Source organism: Arvicola amphibius, chromosome 4 (assembly GCF_903992535.2).
Source record: "Arvicola amphibius chromosome 4, mArvAmp1.2, whole genome shotgun sequence".
Classification (NCBI taxonomy): Eukaryota; Metazoa; Chordata; class Mammalia; order Rodentia; family Cricetidae; genus Arvicola; species Arvicola amphibius.
Genome location: NC_052050.1, coordinates 54,704,684 through 54,729,520, shown reverse-complemented (window position 1 = coordinate 54,729,520; position 24,837 = coordinate 54,704,684). Strand labels below are relative to the sequence as shown.

Genomic DNA, 24,837 nt, shown 5'->3' with positions numbered 1-24,837 from the left:
TTGCATGTAATTTAGAAGCTGGTGTTATTTATTGAAGTATAAATCAGCATCTTAGTTATGAAGCTTGGGTGGAGACCCACATCTCATCAATGTCTGTGTTCTTTCCAGAAGGTCAAATACAGAGGAAAAGATACTCACAACAGGGCACCATCGGAAAGTCTGCACAGGAACTGGGTGGAACCAGGACTGCAGGATTTGGGGTGTGCCCTGCCTAGCCAGCTGTGGGTACAGGAGGTTTTTGCTCACTGATCATCCCCATTTCTGGGTGAGGCTACTACATCATGCAGCCACCCAAATCTCTGTCCAGCTCAGGATGGCCCCCCACTGAAGCAAGGGCATAGGTTCCAGTTCTTTGTCCATCTCTGGGTTTCCCAGCATCTCAGTATCTCACGTTCATTCTATACATGAGGGCGTGATTGCCCTGTGGTATCTTTGTGGACCAAGAGGTACTTTGCAGGGTTTGGGCCTCAGAAACGGCACCTGGAAGCGGTGGCATTCCATCTGTGATACTGAGAAACCGCTGGCAATGGGATTTGGGGGAGGGGGCATATCTGAGAATCCATCAGGGGACAGGGATGCTGTGAAGTTGCTGTGTTGTCAAACTGGGTGCAGGGCAGTGTGTGTGTGTAGGATGTGCCTTCCTACTCAGCCTCACCTGTGTGGCTGGTCTCTGTGTTTCCTCACTTGTCACCCACCTCACGTCTGCTGTCCCTGTCACTCATTTACGAGTTCCACCTTCACACGGCTCTTCTCTATGGCGTAAGTGGTCAGTGAGCCCGCAAACATCCCTTAAAGCTGGGCACGAGTCTATAGGAGCATAGAATATCAGAAAGCTGAGTATCTCTCCTCGTCCTTGCCATGGTCTCATGAACTTTCCTCTTTCTTCTCCATGGGAGATGGCCCAGCTCCATAATCTCCCTCTGGGCCAAGCCTGACCTCCCTCCTGTTTTCCTCTTTCATTATGATCCCCCTTTGGGAGGCAGCTCAGAGAGGTCTGGAAGCTGAGTATTCAGTGAAAAAGCATGCCAGGAGTTATAGTAACGGCAGGTGTGGGTGCTGGCACCAGCTCTCCTGGATAAATGAGGCATGCTTGCTCTGGCTTAGCACTACCTAGAAGTGGGGCTCCTAAAACATTTCTCCCAATACTGGAAACTTGGTCTTCTGTCCAGCCTCCATGGAGGCTGGCAAGTGGGGAATCCCACGGTAATTGTGAAAAGCGAGAGCGTGAAGCTGTGTGCTCAGAGTGAGTTTCCTTGGCCGCGATTGCTAGTGGCATGGAGGAGAAGTCCTGAGAATTGCCGCCTCCCAGAGGCAGAGCAGCGGCCGCTGCCCACACCTTTCTCTGTGGAAAACTTCAGCTAATGAACTAGCCTATCAAGCTCTTCTTTGACCTGGATTTTCTAAGAGACTCAGGTTATGTGGGTATGTGGGGCTGTGTGAGACTTGAGGTCCCCTTACCTTCCCATCCTCTGAGAGACACGTGGTGCTTCTCACATGGCAAGATTTTAAGACATTATTATGATCCTACTCAGGTTAAAAAAAGTCTTGTCCCAGAGTGTTAATTATTCCTATAAAGGACCCTGGTTGACTTGGAGTCTTTGAATACACTCCTTGGAAAAATACATTATAGACACATACTGTGATCCCTTGGAAAGGCAGCAGACTGGGAGATGAGAAGCCAGACATCTGACTGGAGAGCACGGTGCTGAAAGACGTGCGGGGAAGGCTCCTGGGGGTAGGAGTGGGAGTGAAAGCCAACCTCCTAACATTCTGATATGACCTCGCCATCTGTAGATGAGTTCGGTCATACAGCCAGTCTGGGGGCATGCAGCCGTGCGTTGTCCAGTTGGATGTGCCTGCTAGTCCTTGTTGTCCTTCTGTCTATCTGTCCCTTATCTCCCAGATGTTAAATGATGGGGAAAGAGAGAGGGATGGACATGAAGTGGGGGAGGGGTGTGTGGCATATATTGGAGATGCTCAGAGTTAGATAGATGGGGACATCAGCCTCTGGTTGTCCTGGGCTAAAAACTTAGTCCCTCATCTTGATTCCTCTCTCTCCTTCACACTTTATGTTCCATTTTCTAGACAAGTATTAGCTGTACCATGATCTGTTTGGGAGAAGGTCGAACTCATACAATGTTTTGTACTCAGAAAACAATGACTATCTTCCTGGGCATTTTGTTCCATTTTTGGTTTGGTTTTTGAGATGGGATCTCACAAAATAGCCCAGACTGTTCTCAAACCTCCACCTCACCCACTGGCCTTGCAGCCATGTGCCACCTTGCTCCAAACCTACTTACTTTAGCTCACTGCACCCACCCTCTCCTGGCCTCTGCTGTCATCTTTGAGTCTGCCTCTCCCCTCCCTCTCTCACAGCCATGTCCATCTATGCTGTATGCTCCCTCTCCCTGGAAGGCTGAGTCTCCCTGCCATGGAGAGCTGACTGAGATGCCTTCCTTCCCAGGTGTGCTGGCCCCACTAGATGGTCAAATGTGTGCCCGTTGTATTATGGGCTCCTTTGCACCCCATGGCCTCCGATGCCCTAGAAATCTGCACATATCTTCTTTATTCATCTGGGTTTGGACGTCTGCTGTCTCCTCTCAAGGCATAGATGAAGGGGCCACATTTATCCCACTCATCATTTATCCCATACCCTAGTACCTGGCATACAGCAGGTAACTTAACAGATATTCAAGGGATGGAAACGAGGAGGCCACATATACATATATCCAGAGAAGGTTTGGCTCTCTGATGTATTGTATATGAACCCCGTTGTGAGGAGAGGGAGGCGGGAGAGACATAAAGAAGCCCCAAGTGCTGGTTCAATGCCGAGAAAGCCTTCAGACTCGGTCACCAATTCCTCGGCCCTAGAGATCTTTAGGTCTAGGTCTTTTTCTTAAAACAAATGGGAAGTAAATCTCTAGGGGCTTTGGGTATTTAGTAAAAAGTACTGCTGCCGATTTATACAAGTCCCCTCTATAATGGATGTGTCACCGGTGTGGGGGTACTGAGGGCTAGGGTCTCTGGGAGGTGACAGGACATGAGGCCTTTTCTCCAAGTATGGGGTCAGGGATCTTAGTGAAGGGCTTAGTGGGAGGTGTTTTCTTGCTTCCCCTCATCTGCCTTCTACCCTACAGGATGCAGCCCTCACCAGGTGCTGGGGGTTGGTGCTTGGTGCTTGGATTCTCACTGTCCGGAGATGAGCGTGAGATGTCTGTGGTCTTGGTTTGTCTGTTTTAGAAGTCATCCATGCCCTGGCTTGTTATAGACTGGGGGCAGTCACGCAGCTGGTATATTTCAAAGTAGGGATCAGAGTCAGCCCTCACCTCTAGGCAGGGCTTTCTTGCTGTTTTTAAAGCCTCGGGATGGATAAGAATAAATCAGCTTTAACATGAGGCTTAAATTAGAGATAGTCCCCAATATATCCCAAAGTGGTTATTCTAGTGGTAGAAAAGTAGGTGACAGGCTAGTGGGCAGGGTTGGCCTACTTGGCTACCTCTTTCCCTTGTGTGTTGTGTCTTCTATGTGGGAGCAGGGGTGAAAGGGTGGCTTGGGTACCAGTGTGTGTGACTCATAGGCCAAGTGGAATCTGAACAGCTGTTTTAAGAGGAAATACCCAGAGGACAAGGATATTATGAAATTGGAGGGGCGCTGAAGATCAGAAATGAAAGACTCTTATTGTTCTCAAGGAGAGATGTACCTTGAAGCTGGTGGCAAGAGACACATTATAATCATAATGTTGAAGTTGGGGCGGCGAGAGCAGATCTGCCCCATGCTCATTTTCTCCAAACGCTGTTTTCTAGTAATAAAGTTGGAGAAGTGAGAGAATGTCATCACTCATGTACTGGGGGAGGGTTTCATCTCAGGGGCTCAAAAAGAGGCAAGAAAGACATAAGCTGTTCAAGGGAAAGGGGAAAGGTCTGGAAACGGGCCATAGTCCCCAGTAGGTAGGAAACAAGAGGCAGCTCTACTGAGCTCTACTGTAAGTGGAGGGCAAACGGAGAGGTACCCAAGTGGTTTGAGGAGGTGCTAGGAGGCCACAGGGAGGAGTTAAAGCAGTGCGAAAGGTTCAGGCTGTAGGGAATGTTTCTGCCTCACACTCTCACTGAGGCTAAGGAAGCCTAAGTTGTGGTGTGGGTGGCAAGACCCGTGTGCTACTTGATATTAACTGATGGACATTCTGCTCTTTAGCTTGCCCGTCCAGCCTGCTTGCCTAACTGTGAATAATAGGAAGAAGCAACATTAATTGAGCAACTTACATGGTAGGGTGATCTATATATGTGCATTTCTTCATCTTTGTGAGATACTGTTGGGACAAATATAATTGTTTCCCATTTCATAGATGAATAAACAGGAGCAGAGAGACACACGTTGATGAATGATAGTGAAGACTAGAGCCCTGCACTCTAGACCATCCGATTAGATGGGCGGGCCATGCTTGGGCACTGTGAGCATCACTTTGATCTCCTCAGGATCAGCCTTGAGTCAGCATGTCATCCTCTCTATCTAGTAGACAGTCGGGCAGGTAGGAGCTGTCACTTTTCTAGGTTCTGAACCTTGGTTTGTAAGCCGTGAAGCACTAGTGGACACAAAAGAAAGATGCTCTCTGCCTGACTGGTTTTAGTTTAAAGTTCATTTATTAAAAGGTTCTGTCATCTCATAGTTCCATGACCTGTGTGGTGTGAGACCACCGCTTGTCTCTTCATTCCAGATTCTCCCAGGTCAGTGTTCCTCTCCGTGTTGACAGGGATTGCAGACAGCAACTAAATTCAGAACCCCTCAGCGAATGCTTGGCTTGACATGGTGGGGCCCAATCCTAAGTCCTCATATGACTAAAGATCTTAAGATATTAGAACAAACAAAGATGACAATTTTTTTTTCCAAATAAGAAAAGTTATGTGCCAAGAATTTGTCTAGCCCAGAGTCTCTGATCCAGTATTAGAGGCTGTTCTGTTCATTTATATCTTCTTCCCAAAGTGATATCAGATAGGAATCGAGGAAAGGGAAGAAGGGGAGAGAAGAGGAGGAAATGAAGAGAGCAAGAAACAAACAAAGGAAGATGATGCAGAAAGGTCAGACAAAAAAAGGAAATGAGGTGTCAGTGTGCTGTGGTAAGGAACAAGAAGCTGTCACTTTCCTTTATCGTTTATAAAATAAGTTTTCATTAGCTTCACAAATATCAGCCTTACAAAGACACACACACACACACACACAGAGAGAGAGAGAGAGAGAGAGAGAGAGACAGAGAGACAGAGAGACAGAGACAGAGACAGAGAGACAGAGAGAGAGACAGAGAGAAAGAGACAGAAAGAGAGACACGGAGAGAAAGAACACCTATATCCTGTTTCTGTGGAAATCTACATTAGGATTTACAAACTGTCATGTTGCAGCCACAGGCTAAGAATAAAAATGCCTTCCCAGCTCTGCCACATCCAAAGCCCATGCATGCCCCCCACTCTCTCACATGTCATCACACTATAGTCTTTGCCCACACCATCCTATGAGCAGCGCTTGGTCATGAAAGCCTAGAGAATGCCCTTTTACTTTCTAAGGCCCTCTCTAACCCAACTCCCTCCAGGAAGCTTTCCTATGTCATGGTGCCTGCGAGAAACATCCCTGATCCCCAGTTCTCTATGATTCTTAGACCATATTGCTGTGCCAACACTTATCATGGGTCATTTTGTGACATGAAAGGACAAGCCTGAGGTTTTCTTCTTCATTTGAGCTTCACATGGTTTTTGGAAGACAGCGGTCTATCCTGTGTTTTGGGGTCCTGTCTCTCAGAACGCCAATCACATTGGCTCAAAGGTCAGACATATCACAATGCTGAAGTGCATTTTTAGAACGTATGGAGGGCTCAGTTTATACAGGTGCTATTGTCCTGAGAGAGCCTTGTGACCATGTCTGATTTATGGTCCATTTTACAGATTGTTGTAGACTATGTGTAGGGTGACCAGACTAGGAGGACTTAGAGTAGGAGAGATTCTAGACAGGCACTATGGAATCTATTATAGATACTATTATCTTCCTATACTAACTGGAAGAGCTAAAGTCTGAGGCGCTACCTCCTACCCTCTGCTTCCTCAAGACTAGCAGATAGGAAGGTGTTGGCTTCTGCAATCTATTCATCAACCCAAGATCACCCAAGGAAGATTCTCCTGGCAAGAACTTTTCTCAATGAATCTTTGTGTGAATTTGGAATTGTGAGAAATAAGCCACACTTCCTCTTACTCTTTGGAGGAAAGATAATCGCATGCTAGAGGAGAAAGGGGTGAATCATTTGCCAGGAATTTCTGAAATTTTCTTCTAGCAACTCAAATGGGTAAGATTCTGGCTAGATCTTTCTGGATGCTGAACCACGGGCTTTGTTTTGAGAACACACTCATGCTGGAGAAGTAAGCTGCTGGAAATCTAGTTCTAGGAATCCCAGACGAGGCACCTACCCGCTCAATGGCAGCGTGAGACATATATTTACAGACAATCTTCATGAGATTCTGGGTACCTCCAGGGAAGCAAGTGCTGTAGTAACCTCCCTTATACACATTGTCTTCTAGGGAAAGAAGTGCTGTGGTAACTTCCTTATACGCATTGTCTGGCCCCTGGGAAGGGCCAGCAACATAGCATGTTTAGATTCAATAGCAATTTTTAAATTCCATTGTCTTTAAGACCTTGGCCCTGTCTCTTTCATGAAGAACGTGAGGGTGGATGGGTTCCTTCCCTTCTCCATCATCATGTTCTTCATGGTATGTCTGAGACTTTTAGCCAAGTATCCAGGTCACCAGCAGCTAGAACCCCTCCCCCCGATTAGGTTCTAACCACAGGCTCTCCTGTTTGCAAACTCCCCTCCCCTACCTAGACTTACCCATGTGACCTGAGAAGCACTCCCCTTCCTCTGGCCTTCACATCTCTGGCCATGGACAGGAAGGCTGAGTTTGTTTTTTAAGGATAGGATTGTCTCAAAATCTTAAGCATCCTCTAAAGTAGTAAGTGACCTGGGCTTCTGTGTTGTAGCAGAGAAAGCATTTTACGGGTCAAAAATTTGCACAGTGGGTTCTGTGGAGCTTCTGCATATACCAGGAAGCACCACCTGCTAATTAGCTGCCTCATTTCTGCTTTGCACTCTAGGATTTCATGCAGAACACTAGACTGCAGTGATTCACTTGACAAGCTTGCGGAGACAGCCTTCCCTCTTCTTGCACATATATGAGCACTTTCTCATCTGCTGGCATTCAGTAGAGGGTCAAGGAGCTCAAAGACCCTTTCCAGGTCATTGAGGAGTCATTTATCCAATCCACTGTCTTTTAGTAATAACACAAGCATCCATCCCAGATAAGGGAGAGTCTCCCAAGGGTTTAAAAATCGCCAGAAGGCGCTGTGTTATTTTGGTTCTTTTATTACATTGTGAACATCAGTACAAGGTTAAATAAGCACAGAGACAGACATCAGAAGACTGTAAAGAACATACACATCAACATGGTTATACATACAAAAGGTACACATACAATACAGACAACAGGCACAGGTCTACATGAAACAGGACAGGGTACAGAGAGCAGAAGAAAGTTGGCAAACATTATAGTTGTCAACATAATCAACATCCATTTTTCCGTATACCTTCAATAGCAGCACACAAAGCATTATTACATCTCTGGGGGTTTAGAAGGAGAGGATTGTTGGGGTCACCTGAGGCTAGGTGTGGAGAGTAAGAAAAGATCAGTTACCAACGTAAGAAAAGCAAAGAGAGGAAGCCCATCAAGCGAGGCGAGAACAGCGGTGAGTCGGATACTGCAAGGCACCAAATCTTCCAGAATCTAAATGATAGGAAGACGATCAAAACTTTGTCTCTGTGGCTCAACTGAGCTCTGTCTAGACTCCTAGTCCACACTTTGTGGCTGTCCTCCAGCCTCCTTTGACAAATTCAGAGCTTGGAAATGACTAAAAAGGACTCTGCTCTTATTTTGTTGTATGACTAGGTATCCAGCACTGGATAATAGGGAAAGGACATCCATCCGTATGTTTAAAACTTCCCATCAAAGCTTCAATGCTGTCATTCTCAGGGTTCCAACTCCAGCTTGGCCACCAAGAAGCTGAACCAGCATAGGCAAATCACTACCTCTCTGAGCCTACATTGCTTTGTCTGTAATGTGACAGCCCTAGCTAGGCTTAGACAGTCCTCTAAGACCCTTCAAGGAAATGGTTATCAAAAACAATCTGGCTTCCTAACCCTGCTCCCCATACCCATACTCATACCCAGTGAGGTCCTTGAGGCATGACAACCCGGCTCCCCATACCCATGTGTATCCCCCCATGAAGTCTTGAGACATGGCTCTGTGCCCAAACCAACCCTCAAAGGCTACCTCTTGTCCCATTGAGAGATGGCTTAAGAAAGTTGAAGGTCTATTGGGGAGTATAAAGTAGGTTAGATGTGACTCCAGGACCCTAGCCCAGAGCCTGGCAGACAGAGGCTACTTTTATTTTGAACCATCTGCACCTGCACATGTCAGCATAGACGGACTGAGTCTCGAGATGCTGTCCAAGCATGGCGGCCTCTTTCTGTGGCCCTGAGGCCCAAGGTGAAGGACCTCTGACGAACCAGTGTGGAAAAGCAAGGTGATTTGGTATCAAGGAATTATCCATTTCCTAAAGGCCTGGTGAGTGGACAACGGTCATGTCTGTTCATCATTTCTTCCCTTTGCCCTCTAATCCCACCATCAAAAGAAGAAACAAAGCCCCTCCTCCCAAGCCTCTGACACCATGGAGCCTTAGGGAGTGTGTGGAGGGAGGCTCCTTTTGTATGGTTATCTCAAGGGCTGGTGGCACACCTCATCTTCGTTTCTCCACACTTCAGAAGCATGACCTCGTGAACCTCAGACCTGACTTTGTTTCATGCCCTTTTTCTCCTCTGGCCTGTAGCACCTATGGAGGGTGCTGCCAGCCCAGCAGCCTCCCATTCCTAGAGATGGCATTACATCACCCCTGGGCTTTTCTCTTCAAGTATGCAGCAAGCCTCGTTAATTCCTGTAATTAGCTCTGAGCCCTTTAATTGTCTTTTCCATCTTGAGGATGGCATCTGTTTGCTTGGCTCAATCGCAATGTTTTAGTCTATGTTCTTTAATCCTTAAGTCCTGGTCTCTGAAGTCAAACAGACTTGAATCCAAGTCCACTTACAAGCTGTGTAATCGCAGGCAGTTACTTAACTCCACAGCTTCCTCTCGAAGGCAGGATTCAGAGAAACACCCACAGGACAGCCCAAGTGAAGACTGAAGGCACTTTTGCATCTAAGAACCCACAATTCCTGGCACATAGCTTACCTGAAAGTGCCCCCCACTTTGCTTCCTGGTTTCTCTGCCTACCTAAGCATACTCCATAATCTAGCTATTTCCAACAGAAACTTCTGAGGTGATGCAAGCTCCAGAACAGCAGCCGCTAGTCACGTGATCAGACGTGGCTGGTGTAACTCAGAAGATGAATTTTTAATTTGATTTCATTTGAGTTAATTTAAATTTTAACAGTTGTCTATGACTAGTAACTCCTATACTAGAATATACAGAACACTTTCTTTATGAATACATCTCTGCTCTGCACAAGAGGAGGGCTGGCCTTATGAACACATAAAAATGTGTTATATAATGTATCCTGGGCTGGGCATGGACAATCGAAACTGTCATGGAACATTAAGTAGGTTAGTTCACTCTGTGCCTTAGATTTATCATCCCCAGTGTTCCAAGATCTCTTTCTCTGGGGGCTTCTGAATGTAAGCACACAGGCTGGACATAGCATTACTGCAGGTGGTTGGGTCTGTTGACAGAGACCGCCTGAAGTTCTATAGCTGCTAATCATTCTTGCGCGCTACAAGGCTGCCTTTCCAAACTGCCTCTGCCAATACCTGTTTTATGTCAGGAAGGGTTTCCAAGTGACTTCAGAACATGGCCGTGAGGGTATGAGGCAGACTGAAGAAGTGGAGAGGAGCATGCATGTGGCATCCACTCAGATTCATTCAGCCAACACATCCCAGAGTAGTTTGTGCAACTGTGTGCTGAAAGCCGGCTCATGTATTTAGGCTTAAGTGTAAGATATTGCTCCCAGTCCATGCTCTGAGTGTATGTGAAGTCTTATACTGTTCATATCTGTAGCCTGTAGAGTTCAGTTAAGGCAGAGGTTCTTAGAGTCTGCCAATTATCTCATGAAGACAATCCCAGGGAAGACATGGTTGAGAGTAAATCACAGCTAATGTTTGTTGTCTATGTGTTGGTGTGATGCGCACAGTATTCCTCAAGATGGGCTGGGACAGTCTGGAAGATGATGCTCCATCACCCTTCCAGGGATGTCCCTTTGCCTGGTGCTTGCCCTATATTGGGATGGTTAATGTGAGCTTGGGTAGCAGTGGTGGCCAAATGAGCTTTCTTAAGCCCCCTCCTCTACCTTTCTCAACTCAATGACTCTTTAGATTCTAGATATTTACTGCTCCAGGGTGGGCCCTGGCCTCCCAGCATCCCACTTCTCTTTTAAAAGAAGTTTCTTGGTTGGGTGTTAACCCCATCACTGTGTTGCTGCTGAAGGAGAGGTGGGACCTCAGTTGTTGCCAGCTCCATGTCTGGAGGTTCATGGGCTGCTCTGTTGACAGAGGAGCTACTGGCAGCGTCTTCCACTCCTCCCTACCTCATGCTCTCCATGTGACTGAAAGTAGCAGCCATATTTATCAAGAACACTTATGAAGCATAGCCTTGCATTAAACACTGAAGATACCCCACCAAATCAAGAAAATCTGTGATGAGTAGGATTCGGGTTCCAAAGGAGTAAGCAGCTCCTGCAGAGTCCTAAGATTTGATTCCACCCAGTACCTTCCTTTCTTTCCCTTTTATTCTCTCTCTTCCTACAGTGCTTTCCCCTCCTTTGACTCTCGAAGGAGGCTCACAGAAGATGGGACTTCTGGACTCCCTCATGCTAGAAACTGTCTCAGTGCCCTTAGCTATGGGAGGTGACAAGCAAACAGAATCTGGCCTGCATGCTTATTCTTTCTTTGCTCTTCAGTGTTTTAAAGCTTAGGAAATTATAAAACTAAATCCAAATTTCTGATTCCTCTTGAAAAATTAGAAGCAGAAGTTACGTGGAATCTCGAGGAATAATGGAAGTTAGCTGACTCCTATTGGTGCAGCCATACTTTTGCACGTGCTACAGAGCCTCTGCCCTCCCTGTGGCTTTCCGTCTTCGCCTGTTACCCCATTCTGCACCTGCCTTGGTAGATATTCAAATTCGTGGCCCGACATGGCAACTTTTAAATTCTTTCAGCTCCCCCTTGTTACTTTTACATAGTGATAAGTCGATGTGAAGATAGCTATGGCTACTTACTTTGAAATTTCATCCGTGGTGGCGTGAGGGCGCTAAAGGGATTCCCAGTGCCAGAAGAATGGTGGTGAAAGACTGGGATCCCTCCTATGAAGCCGGGAATCTTGCCAAATCAGATAATCGCTTGATCAAGGGGCAAGCCCATGATTCTTAGATCAGAGCAAGTCAATCCTAAGTGTTGTTGCAAGGTGTGTAGTGGGCATCAGGACAACAGGCACCAGATCCTTTTCTATATATGCTAGGCCATTAATAAGCAATATGTGATAGAGAGATAGATGATAGATAGATAGATAGATAGATAGATAGATAGATAGATAGATAGACAGACAGACAGACAGACAGACACATATGGACAGATGCATAGCCAGATCAGTGGATGAACTTATGGGTATGGGTCAGATGCAAGAGAGGAACTCTTGAGAATTTGCTTTGGGAATCCTCCACACACAGATGGCCTTAATAATTGACTCTTCTTTCCCTTAGCTTCTAACTGTGTGATTTAAAAGTCTGGCCTGCAGCCAAAACAACACAACTGTTATATATTCCATAGATAAATCAATCCCTTGATGGTTTAAAATGAAGGGGATGGAGAGAACATGAGCCCCAAACATGTGAGCTAACATGCCCACTTAGTTTTCATGGATAACATGGTGGCTGACCCATGTCAGAAACACATTTGGCACCTGTCTTCACATCACACAGTCAGAGCATGGCATGCCTGGGACAGGGGATGCATCTGTCACAAGAGGGGCTCAGAGAGAGCATCATGGGCATAGGGCCCCTCCTTGCAACATTCAGGCAATTAGCAGAGGTGAGGATGGTACATTATGACAGCCATCCAGGATCTGAGGCAGGGGCCAGCTTCTCCTGCTTCTCCCTTGCTCCCCCAGGGGAGAGTCTGCAGTTCTTCTGGTCTCTGAGGAGCACATTTCCATTTGGCTTCCATACCAGAAAATACAGCCCGTGACACCGCTCAGTCTACTGGCTCTGTAGACAGTGGAAACGAAGGAGAGAGAGCAAAGGGAAAAGCTAGGAGGAAAGGCAGCCTGACCAAAGGGTGCACAGCTGAGGCTCCCCTCACTCCAAGGCTCTTTACTCAATGCACATGAAGGCAACTGTGGGTAGAATGGTTTTGTTCTGAGGTTTGGGCAGGTCAGCCCCTTTCCCACTCCTTGCCCATTTATTTGTTTTTGTTTCCTTTCTGTCCTAGAAGCCCAATCTCTCAGTAGAACACAGGCTATGGGGCTCAGAATGGCTGGTGACCTTCACGAAAGGGTCAAGGTCCTCAGCCAGTAATAATAGTCAGTTCCTTCAGGAATGAATATTTGGATCATGGTGATGGCAGTCTTCAGACTCCAGGGGCTTTGGCTCAGTGGACTACAATTTGAACCTAGGGATCATGTGATTCTGACACACAGCCAGGCCAGGCGATTCTGAAACACGGCTTCAGCTGGGGAGACTGACATTGTCTCCAGTTATGCAGTACTGGCTTGTGTTATTTCTACCCTTCTCAAGATCCCTGATGAACTCTCTGTTCTCTGTTCTGTATGTGTGCAGAGTTGAGGAATCGGTGGGGGCCGTGGTATTCACTGTTTAGGTAAAATAGTAGCTCATTTAGTATACCAGCGCCCTAGCTAGTAGATTACCAGGAAACCAGGAAACATAAAAGGAGAGCTATGTTTTGTAGAGCAAGAGAGTTTTGCTTTGATTTTTTTTTTTTTTTTTGGTATGGGGAGTTTAGACAGAGTCTCACTCTAAACCCAGGCAGCCTGGAATTCACTATTTAGTCCAGTATAACTTCTGAATTCCAGCTACCTTTCTATCTCTATCTCCTGACTTCAGAATTAACAGGCGTGACTATGCCGTGCCAATTTTGTTTTGTTGTGTTTTAGACAAGTTGTTGTTACCTAGCCATGGCTGACCTCAAACTCGGAAGATGCTGCCTCCTCCTTCTTCATGGTGGAGTTACAAGAATGTGCTACCACATCCTAAGGAGACCAGGGACTTACGGGCTAGGTTGTAGGAGCCAGCCACATGAGGCAATGGGTCTGGGCAAAGGACATCATACTAAAGCAGGGGAGGGGACCCAGGAGCTGCTGCCAGCAGGAAGAGGACCCCCTGGCTGAACACCAAGAGTATGAACAGCAGGGAAGAGGCAGGCACCCTTGGCTCAGTCCCCACCTCACACACCATGTGACTGAGGTCTGCCTTCTGCATGGTGAGCCCGACTTAATTGGTATTTCTTCTAATTATCAGATTTAATCACCACCTCTCCAGTGAGATAATTTTTAACTCAAATGAGAAATTAGTATTATAAAAGAGCAAGCATGAAAAAAAGAACAGAACTCAGCGTTAAAATGACTCTGTGTAGTGGAACTTTACTGCCTTCGCCGTCCAAGCCATCTTAAAGGTGCCCAGAGGTCTGGGGTCTCCGGGAAAACTCCTGTCAGCTCTCTCCAACTGGGAGAAAAGTTGTTAGCGTACTGTCCTGGCAATGAGGCTGGGGACCCCACTTCGAAGTGGGGTCCCCCCTCTTACTGGTTCTTCTTTTTAGTTGTCTCCTTTTATTTGGTGCCCTTGGGGGAATCCTGGTGAAGGATCCATAGAAGAAAAACCTAAAATTGGAAGTAGAATTTTATGTTTGGCTGGTTAGTCAAGTGGCCACAGCAGTCAAGAGATGGCCTTGCCTCATAAATGAGGATGGTCTTTTTTTGTGACTTGGGTCTCCTCTAACCATGAAGAAATAATGGTCCTGTCCTATCTGCTTTTCTGATGGAGGAAGATTATGGGACTGCATGGGAACCTGTGTCCTTCATAGACAGTTACCATTTGGGACTGGTTAATTTCTTGTGTGTGTGGTAGGATGTTCGTGTGGTAGACATGGTGTTTGGCCCATTGTAGCCTGTTCAGCAGTATCTTTAACTTTAACCCATTACATGCCAGGAAACTGGTACTAGTCTAAGCTGCACTAGCCAAAAAAATCCCTTCAGACATTACCTTGTGTTCCCCAGGCAGCAACATTGCCCTCAGCTGAAAACCACTATGGAAGCTTAGCTTCTCTGTTGGGCGTCTAAGAGGTTATGTGCTTGGGTGTTCAAGTCCTGCACACAGGAATGCTTGCTATGCCTGCCCTTGGGCTCTGTCTGCTGCACTTAACTCTCTGAGTTTTTTTTTTATTTCCTTTCCATTTGGCAAATGGGGTCATTGTCTGCTTCTCAGGATTAATGAGAAGAACAAATGAGATACAAACTATAAAGTACCATATAATATTACATGAAATATGTTTAATCACTACTCTGTTATTATATGCTAATAAGACTCTGGCTAGACACTCGAGGGAGAGTTCATTTTTAAGTGGTGATGGAAGGGAGGCAAGCCAGGAACCCAGTAGATTGGATTGGGAGGTTCCTGCAAAAGTATGTAAAGGGAAGAGGAGCTGGACAGTTGGGATGGGTGAAAAATCACAAGCGAGAAGCAGGAGATTTCTCTAGGAACTGGAGCCTTGGAGCTGCACTGGGCCAGGAGACCGAGGACTGATCTGGGGCTGTTTCCCTAGCTGGGGGAATGCTCTGAGCCCTGTCTCTGGGGTTGAAAGGCAGGTGTGGTGAGAGGGGTGTTGGGGAAGACCAGAAGATTGGAGATGTCTTGACCAGCTCAAGAGAGGATGCCAGGGAGAGGAACCATCCAGGTGTGGAAGCCTCCCAGATAAAAACGGGACAGATGCCTGCTCTCTTGGCTCCTCAGAGCCTCCTGCCCTGTTGTCTGGGTTCTTTGGGGACCATCTGTTTCTTCACTTTCTCCAGGCTGTGGGAATGGGTTTAGGATGAGTGCCTCACGCAAGTGAGGCTAAGCACAGCTGATGTGCCCCAGCCTTGGTGCTTCCCCTAAATCATGGGAAACTGAGAGGCATGTGTTTTCTACTGAGGCTGCTAAGCCAGAGCTTGTCCAGGGTCCTACCTGAGAAGGGGACTGACAGAGAACAGAGATGCATTAGTGATGCTAACATGTGTTCACTGGGATCCTGCCACACCTGAAGTCTGATGACCCCGTCCCCTGCCACAGGTATTTTTGGTTAAAAGGAAATCCCAAATTCTGTTAAAGGTTTCTGCTTAGTCCCACTTGAGTTGGTCTTCTCTAGTGATAGAAGGAGTGTGGATATGTGAGAAAGCAACCAAAAGGCTGTCAAAAAAAATTAGGAGCTGCCTTGGGAGTAGAGTCCACCCTCAGCTTTTCCTCTCTATGACAAGAGCATACTGCACAAGATGACGGTCAGGATCTTTCCCAGTGGTAATCAAGACAGTTCTGTCACTCTTAGAGCAGTCATCCAGGGTTAGAAGGATTTAGGACCAAGATTTCTCTGGATCCAAGAAGGGACAGTGCCCTCCTATTCAAAGTGGACAAAGCCGTCTAGTCTGAGAAGGTTCTCTCCATTAGAAAGCACCCCATCTCCCTCCACTGCTACGGCACTCCAGGTTCTTCATCCCAAGGGTGCTCTGACTTCCCCCACTTCCCAAACTAATCAAGTCATATCATTTAGATCCTCCTTCTGTCCTTCAGTTTGAATAATATTGAAACTTACGCAAACCCTGGGCCAGACTCCTGGCTGACAGGTTTTTTGGGGCCTGCGGGGAAACTGATCTGAAGAAGAGGTATCCAGAAAGGTCCCACCCGTAAGGCCAGAATCCAGGTTTTCAGGAGGGGGTCGATGCAAGCTAATTTTATTACAGATTGGAACTGAGAAGTGAATGGCAGACCAGAGAGGGCGTTTACACGAGGGTCCTGGTGTTAGCAAACTGCCACACTGAATTGTTTCCAATATCAGGCAGAGGGAGCCTCAGCGTGCTCTGCTTGTGGCGGATCCTACTGTTTGGTGCTTTGTCACTGTGTTCTGGATGGAGCCTGAAGATGAGCTTGTGGTTATGAGAGGGGGCCTCTTCCTATTCCTGCTCTCAGAGCTTTAGCGAGACTTTCTAGGCAGCCAGGTTAAGACGGTCCCCTGTCAGTCCTTCCCTATTCTCCTTCCAACCACATCCCACACTCTGCCTGGGAAGGGCGCTTACAGCTAATTGCAATAAGCTGATGAGGATGAGGAAGCGCTGGTGTTGGGGTCCATGTCCAAGAGAGTCACGTGGGAAAGGCTACTGGAAAGTGATGGAAGCTTTAAGAGGGGAGGGGCCTTCTGGGAGGTCCTGAGATCACTGTGGGTGAGTCCTCCAAAGGGAGTATCGGACTCTAATCGCCCCTTTCCTTTCCTGGCTAAGGATGGGAATGGTTTGAACTCCCACCTTGATGTTCTGTTTCACCACGAGCCCCCATACAGTGAGGACACTCAGTCACACACACTGAACCGCCAGCACTCATCCAAGGTGAGTCTTTTCTCTTTATGATGTAATTATCTTAGGCATCTTGTTATAGCCACAGCAAGCTGAAGATCACAGAAAGTTTCTGTTGAGAATGGTGGAAAGCGGCAATGGAAACTAACCTTTCACCCTGGCCTCCCAGCTTTGGCTGTTAGGGGAGGGCAGGGAGACTGCCATATCCTGTGGCTTCGTTCAGTCTCTGAGGGACTGCTGATGGGGTGGTGATGATTCCACCGGGGCAAACGCAAGATGATGCGTGTATACAGACAGGACTGGCAAGTTTCCTTTAAATCACAGGTCAACAAACTCTCGTTGTAAAGGGCCAGAGAATCCGCATTTCAGTCTAGGTAGGTTCTACATCACTGCTATGCAACTTTGCCATGGTGGCTCCAGGGCAGCCACAGGCGATGCGTAAATACTTGGTGTCGTTGTGTCTCACAAAGAATGTGTGCAGAGCAGGTGGATCTACAGGGTGGTCACCTTGTATGACCTCCAGGCTTGCGAGCGATGAGGTATACCAGGACAGACATACTATGTCACTCTCTCTTCTATGTCCCCTTTCCTGGTCAGTTCTGGATTTTTCCCTTCCTGTGTGATGGCAGTTGCTGACGAAGAAAATGGCATGGCCCTTTAAGATTCCGTCTGGAACCTTGAGACCTGGTTTTGAGGTGAAAGAAGAGTGAAGGAAACTCTATCTCAACATGCCCATCAGGGATCACACTTTGGGTGGAGGTTCTACTGTTTATTCTATAAACAACACAGTTCAACAGCTATAAACATGGGATTTGCATTGTAATCTAGGATGATTTATTGAACTGGAGCAAATCAGAACATCAAAGAAACATCTATATTAGAACAAAATTATTGGAACACAGTAATCACAGGTGAGATAGGGGATGGACAGAAGGCTTACCGATGGATCATGAAAGACTGCTTGTACATATATGTGTATCTCTATCTCTCCACCTGATCCATAAGAACTTTGAATGTTATTTTCAGGAGCATGGATAGAGATGGAGACCATTACACAAGGTGAAGTCAGACCCAGTAAAGCAAATACCACATATATCACCTGATCACACACGCGAGAGCTGAAGTTGATCACATAGAAGCAGAGTAGAATAGTGATCTCCAGAGCCTGCGTAGGACGTGGGGGGAGGAGACTGGAGTCTCCCTAGGACAGTGGTGCACTTACATAGGAGAGATAATGTCTGGATCTACAGCACAGTCCGCTAACTATGGGGGACAGTGATGATATCTAACGGATCCTCAAAATGGCTAGTAGAGAGAATTCTTTTTTGAGACAGGGTTTTCTGTGTTCCCCATGCTGTCTTTAAACTCATGATCCTCCTGCCTCAGCTTCTCAAGTAGCTGGGATTAAAGATATGTACAACCACACCCAGAAGCAGAGAGAATTTTGAATGTTCTCATTACATGGAAACACTAAATGGTGATAAACTCCATAGGAATGGATGCCTGGATTCCCGTGCCATTTTATACATGGCACTTGAACATCTGCAGGGCTTGCTATCTACTAAGAGTCCTAGAATCCTCCGTGGATGGGGAGCAGCGATGATTTATTCATCCAACTCCCTTCTCTTCTCTTGTGCAGTATTTAGTATGCTGATAGTGGAGGAGTTTTGTGATTGCTGGCTGAATAGCTGCCCGTTCTGTGCTAGGCCTTGGGTTAGGCATTGTGAATGGGAGGGGGGGAAAGCCCCTATTCTTGGCTCCAGGGAGTTCATTGCATAGTCAACAAAAAGAAAAAGTTACAGTACAGTGTGGCAACTGTGTTGACATTCCCAAGCAAACAGTTCTATGGACTGACAAGTGGATACAACGTGTCTTCCTGTCTTGGAAGGTGGAGAAGGATAGGCACAGGGCAGCGCCTCAAGGAGAGAATCACCTACTTCGAGGCAGCGACCAGAGTACCTTTGGCTGCCTTTCACCTGCTTAGACTCCCAGCGAGCCCTGGGCCTGGGCCTCCCAGGCACGTTTGTAGGAATGAAGAGAGGCCCATTCAAGGAAAAAGCCTCCCCCTCTTTGCTTCTTACAGCAGTTTTTGTTTATCTCATTATCTCCCAACCTGAAGAACAGGACCATCTGGCATGCGGGCATGTTAACAAGATCATAAATTAGGGGGAGAAATGAAGCCAGATTTCCATAATGGTCGCAAGACAGAAATCAACAGCGCCGCACAGCCATGGAGCCTGCTCGGAAGGTAGGGTGGGAGACAGCGGAATGAAAATGCCTCAGCACATCCAGCCTGAATGAGAAACACAAATCCAGACTCATTTACAAGGAGTGTGTCAAAAACAAGGAAAGTGCTGGCCAAGCATCTCTCCTCCTTGTCTGCTCTCCACGCTCTGCCTCCTAAGTCTGCCCCTAGAAGCCGGACCGATTTGAAGCCCCCTGTACTTAGAGGTCATTATTGTAATAATCATATGGACACTCATTTTGCAGGGGAAAAGATTCACCTGCACATAGGCTGCCTGCCTGGGCCAGAGCTGGGGCAGCATTGAACAGCTGCTTCGTAGTATCACTGGGACACCGAGTGCCTGCAGGAACTCTACACCTTGGCAGTGGTCACAGTTGTGTTTAGTGTGAGAGACCTAGTCCAACAGACAACTGCATGCTAGTGCGCCCCATGCAGCTGCACACACACCCAGCTCAGCCTACATCCATAACCAGTAAATCATGTGAATCTCTTGGGCCAGTCACTGCCTTCTTCCCAGTGGTATGCCAAGGGCATGTTAAATACCCCAGGAATGGGTGGGTGGGGGGCTGGCCTCCCCTTCTGCTGTCTTCTCACTTTTTCTGCCTCCTTGGGAAGGCAGAGTATTTCCCTTCTCTCCCAGTAGTAAAAAATACTACTTCCCTCGAAAATATTTTTAATCATATGTATGTGTACGTGTGTGTGTGTGAGCATGTGAGTGTCATCAGGGCTTCAGATCCCCTTGGTGCTAAAACTCCAGCTCTGGTCCTTGGCAGAACAGTACACACTGCTAGCCCCGAGCCCTCTCCAGCTGCAGCTCTCTCTCATTCAACAGTGGGGATGGCAGGTGGCTTGGGTACACCGGTTGTGCTTGCAGAAGCTTCCGAGAGAGAAGGGTCTGTCCTTTTCAAAATCAGGAGTGTACGTGGTCAGTAGACTGCACTGGAGCAGCCAGATGCATGCTGCCTGGTCGACAGATCCTGCTTGTCGAAAATCAACTATTGTTTTCTATTCTATGTTCTGCCCCCCTACATCCTTCTGGGATGACTGACTTTGGGGAGGTTTGCAACTCTCCCAGGGTGCCTGCAAGCTGATCTCTGCTCAGTGCTTGTTCTGGGGATAAAATACTGACATTTTTTTTCTTTCAAATCTCTCCCTGGGTTTTCCTTATTCCAGCTCTTAAGCTTTTAAAAAAGTCAGTTTGAGAAGGTGCAACTTTGATGGTTTCACAGACAATTGTTCTTTCTTTGAATGTGAAAAGTCCTGTATTTCTGTCTGTGTCTCCAGAATTTTGCCCATTCGGCCCCCCCTCTTCTAGCTCTTTCTCATTAATGCAGATGCACACTTTGTCTGTTTTATTTGTACTTTGTTTAATCCACAATTCTGGGACCGACTAGTCAATTCTACTCTGTCATTTATTAATTTCTCCTTTCATCTTTATCAGTTCTGCACGTCCAGGTTCCTAGGATGTGAGGAGTTGTGCTTCCACGATGGGGCAATCTATTTGTTTCCATTCGCTTCTTTGATTTTTTTCCCTCAACTCCTGACATCTTCTTTACAGTCTAATTCAAGGTCAGGCTTTGTAAATGTCTCCTGTCCACCTTGGAGAGAAAATGATTTCACTTCTCTGTAGGTTAGTGATGTAAACATTTAATCATTGAACACTCCGGTAAGTCTCATCGCCTTCTTTGGATTATGGGTTGCTCAAGAAACATTCCTCCATTTAGTATATTTTTTGTGAAGATTTTCTTCAACTATGTTTGCCTTGAGTATGTGTATGTGCCCTCATCGTGTAGTGAACGGGCTGGTCCGCTAGGTCTTCCCGACAGGTGTCACAGTGGCTCCTCTCTAAGTGCCCCCATCAGTAGACTTGCGTGTTACCACTGCTTTCATTTAACTGGTGTTTTGTTGGTGTTAACATTGTTTAACAACCATCTTTTCCATGTTGGGAGTGGCCATGCTATAGCTGTAAGTCCCACAGATAATGTAAGCCAAACCTTACTTCCTGATTCCTTGAGGATTCTGTTATTTAATGCAAGAAGTAGGTCACCTTTGTCTGGTTTTGTTTTTTTCCCCCCACACTTTTATATTTTCTTCCTGTTTGCCTTGTTTCAGAGCATTATATTTTATGAGCTCGTTTTGGGGTTGATAAATGTTTATTTGTTTGATATGCTTTTCTGTCTATTACATGATATTTAGCCTTGGAGTACTTACTTAAATTGTACAAACTATCAGCGTACCTTCTGTTTTTACCTATAGAAGTCTATGTGAAGCAGTAACTAACGACACATGGGGAAGGGGCAGATTACACACTTTCACATCGTTTTCCTTCTCTCCCACAGACTGACCCACTTAGTCCTGCCAAATACTGTGCTTATCTCTGCACTGTGGTGGCTGATTAATTTGTTTGCGGGTTCTATGAGTCACAGTACTGGTGTTCCTTTTGTGGAGGGAGGTCCTGGAGATCAAATCCAGAGCCTCCCCACACTCCGTTTTCACTTGCACTGATAGTAATTCGACTTCTTTCAGTAGCGTCACCCTCAAGGTCAGAGTCAATTCCTGTGATTCTGACTCATATCACATAATTTTGTTAGTTGCAGGGCTGGGAGTGGAAGCTAAAGCCCCTCCTATTAGGTAGGTGCTCTACCTCTGAGCTCTACCCCAGCCCCGCATGAAATATCTTAGTGTATTTGGGAATTGCCGCTTACCATTTTGGAATTTGTGCATATCTGAGAAAGTCTTTGTTTTGTCTTGAAAAGTAAATGACTTCTTGCCTGGCGGATATGTTCTCAGATCAAAGCTATTCCCGCTGGGTATTGCCACCTTCTGGAATTTACATAGCTTTATGCTGTGGGAATCATTGTGGCAAATTCCACTTGTGTTCCTTTGTTGGTAGCTTTTTCTTTGTTAATTCTTTACCTAGACATTTGTTGAACTATTTCTTTATTCTTAATTTTAAAAACTATAAAATTTATATTGCATATAAATAATATAATATAATGAGTTGGTTAATAGCTTGTGCCTGGGGAGCCCATTCCACCTACCTATTCAGATTTTTCTAATTTCAGATCAGTTTTCTTCCAGTCTGTACTCTGTTGCTCTTTATAGTGGTCAAATTCTTTTGTATTCAAAGTCTTTGCCTAGATGCTGCTTTCACCCTGGAAGCCCCAGGTCTTTCCTCTGGCATCCTTCAAGCATGGGGAGCATCTGCAGGCTGAACTTCACTCCCTGACGGCTTTAGTTATGGAATGGCTGAGCTGTGGGCTGTTGGTTACCATTTCCAGTGCTGTCACCTGCCTCCTTTCCTCCCTTCCTTAGCTCTCCATGTGCTCAAGCCATCTTCAGCCTGCCCTCCTGCCACTCCTTTTCGTCTAACATTTTACTAAAAACGTGGTCCTCTCCATTTCAATCGAACAAATTTAGCTAACATGTTTAATCCTTAGTTCTAAATATTTTCAATCATTTTGTCCTGATTCTCACTGACACGGTAACCACAACTCTCATCTTGAAGGGACGAAGAGATAGTTTATTCTGGAATCATTCTGAGTGAGCATGGCCGGTGAACTCTGATCTAGGTTACCCCAAATTCCATGTTCCAGCATGGAAACAGTTTTAAGAAGTTTTATGGTTTTATACAAAAGAAAGAAATTCATAAATCAAAGCAAGTTTAAAATACATTAATGGAGACCTCTGAAAGGCAGGTACAGAAAAATGGAGAGAACATCCTATAGGTCCAAGATGCCATCGTTGGTGGAAGTCAGTGGTCTGCTAAGTTAATAGATTCTAAAAGGTTTCCATTTATTAGTTACAGGATGTTAGCTTTGATACGAAGGGAAGCAAAGAATGGCTGTTCTGAAGCGGGCCAGTGGCCTCTGGACCTACAGCATCCATTCTGTCCACAGCGCTGCAGTTCCGATCCATCAGTCTCTGCAGACGCAGCTTCCTTCCCGGAGATCTTGTTCACATCCCCCAACTTCTACTGTAATTTTATATAATTTATGTTTGTAATATAATTCACCTTCTTCGTCCTTAACTGATTTACCTTTAAATAAAACGGTTCTCTCCATCAGAGCCAGCCCCAGAAATAGTACTGACAGATTATCCCAAGGACTCTACTCGTCCACCCTAGGTGGGGGTCCTTACTTGGATAATAAGTTGATGTAAATTTAAATACAACTATATTAGTGCTCATGGAACCAGAAAATCATGGGCCCAGTTCCAGGGTGGGACCATGATAGCTAAGATATGTCTTTTTTTTTTTTTTTGCCAAGGTTGAGGCTTTTCTGTCTGGTAAGGACAATGTGGAATATTAGCCTTACACAGGTTACAAGAAGCGCCCCACAGTTAGGACTGAGAACCAGGTGAATGGAGATGCTTGCTTCTGAGGGTCGATTTCTTGCTGGCGTCAAGTGTGAAGGATGGCGTCCGGCCAATTCCTATTCATTCTTAAGATCTTTGTTCATTCATTCATTCATTCATTCATTCATTCATTCATTCATTCATGTTTTGATTCATTCAACAAGTTCCTCAAATAAATGCCAGACATCAAACTACATATCCAAGGAAGTTCGAAGGCCACCAAATAGGATAAATTAAAAAAAAAAAAGAAAACTCTAGACATTTTCAGCCTGCAGAACATGAAATCTCCAGAGAAGAGAGAGTATTAGGACTTTACTTCCAGAAGCACAAAGATGAAAATTTTATCTAGCTTCTCAGAAATGGCTAACAGAAAGAAACTGGGGTGAAATATTTAAACCATTAAAATAATAAAGCCACCCAAACATTCTATACCCTACAAAACTGTGCTTCAAAGGTGATGAAGAAATGAAGACTTCCTTAGCCTACCAAAAATTGAGATAAGTTGTTAGCAGACCTGCTTTACATGAAATATTAAAGAGAATTCTTCAGAGAGAAGGAACAGGGCAGAAATAGTCACATTTACATAAAAAGAGGGAGGGTCTGGGCTAGAAATGTGGCTTATAAAGGGGTATAGCACAAATTCTCTTTGGTCTTAATAATATAGCCTCAGAGTCAGCTATCAGGGGGTGAAAGCTGAAGGATCAGAGAAGCCAAGCGGCCAACCACTAGAGGATTCTTACCTCTACCAATGCTCAGACCAAAGGGGCGGTCCTATGTTTAGACTGCTTCCTCAGACTGCACTGAGCTCCTGTCTCCTCCTGCTTTATATTCCTCTCTGCCCAGCCATATCCCTTCTTTCGCCACCTCCCTAGTGCTGGGATGAAAGGCGTGGGATCCCAAGTGCTGGGATCACCTTTGTGTGAGCTATATTTCTCTTTTAGGCTCGATCGATTTCAGGTAGCCCAGAGTTGCCTTGAACTCGCAGAGCTCCATCTGCTCTGTCTCCCCATTGCTGGGATTAAAGGTTTGCACCACCACTGCCTGTCCTCTATGGCTAACTAGTGTGGCTAGCTCTGTGCTCTGATCCTCGGGCAAACTTTGTTAGATCATAAACAAAATATCACCACAAAGGGGCTAATTTTCAAAGAAGATGTGACGGTCCATAATTTATATGTGCCCAATAACAATGCACTCAACTATAAAATATCAAAAAAAAAAAACCTGTGAGGTTATTTTCTAGATAAACCATCTCTTATAGATGGAAACCTTAGTCATACACTAACAGAAATGGGCAAATAAAAAAAAAAGCAAAAGAAATCAAGCAGGGCACAGTTGAATTAAGTGACAGTAAAAATTAGCTGGTGGTAATGGGCATCTGTAGACCATTTCATCCAGCAACAGCAGAATACACATGCTCCTAAAACTCACAAGAAACACTCACCAAGATGGAGCACTTCTGGGGCACGAACTGCACCTTAATAATATTAAGTGTGAAAATAACAGTATCAGCACTCAGACAACAGTAGAAGTAAATCCCAAACCAACAGCAAAAAGGCA

General features: G+C 45.9%; 1 protein-coding gene across 4 annotated transcripts in view; it reads right to left on the bottom strand.

The window, feature by feature from the left end:
* Positions 1-24,837, bottom strand: part of Shisa6 (shisa family member 6) — a 287,849-nt gene that overhangs the window by 40,396 nt on the left and 222,616 nt on the right. The gene's annotated exons all lie outside the window — the stretch shown is intronic.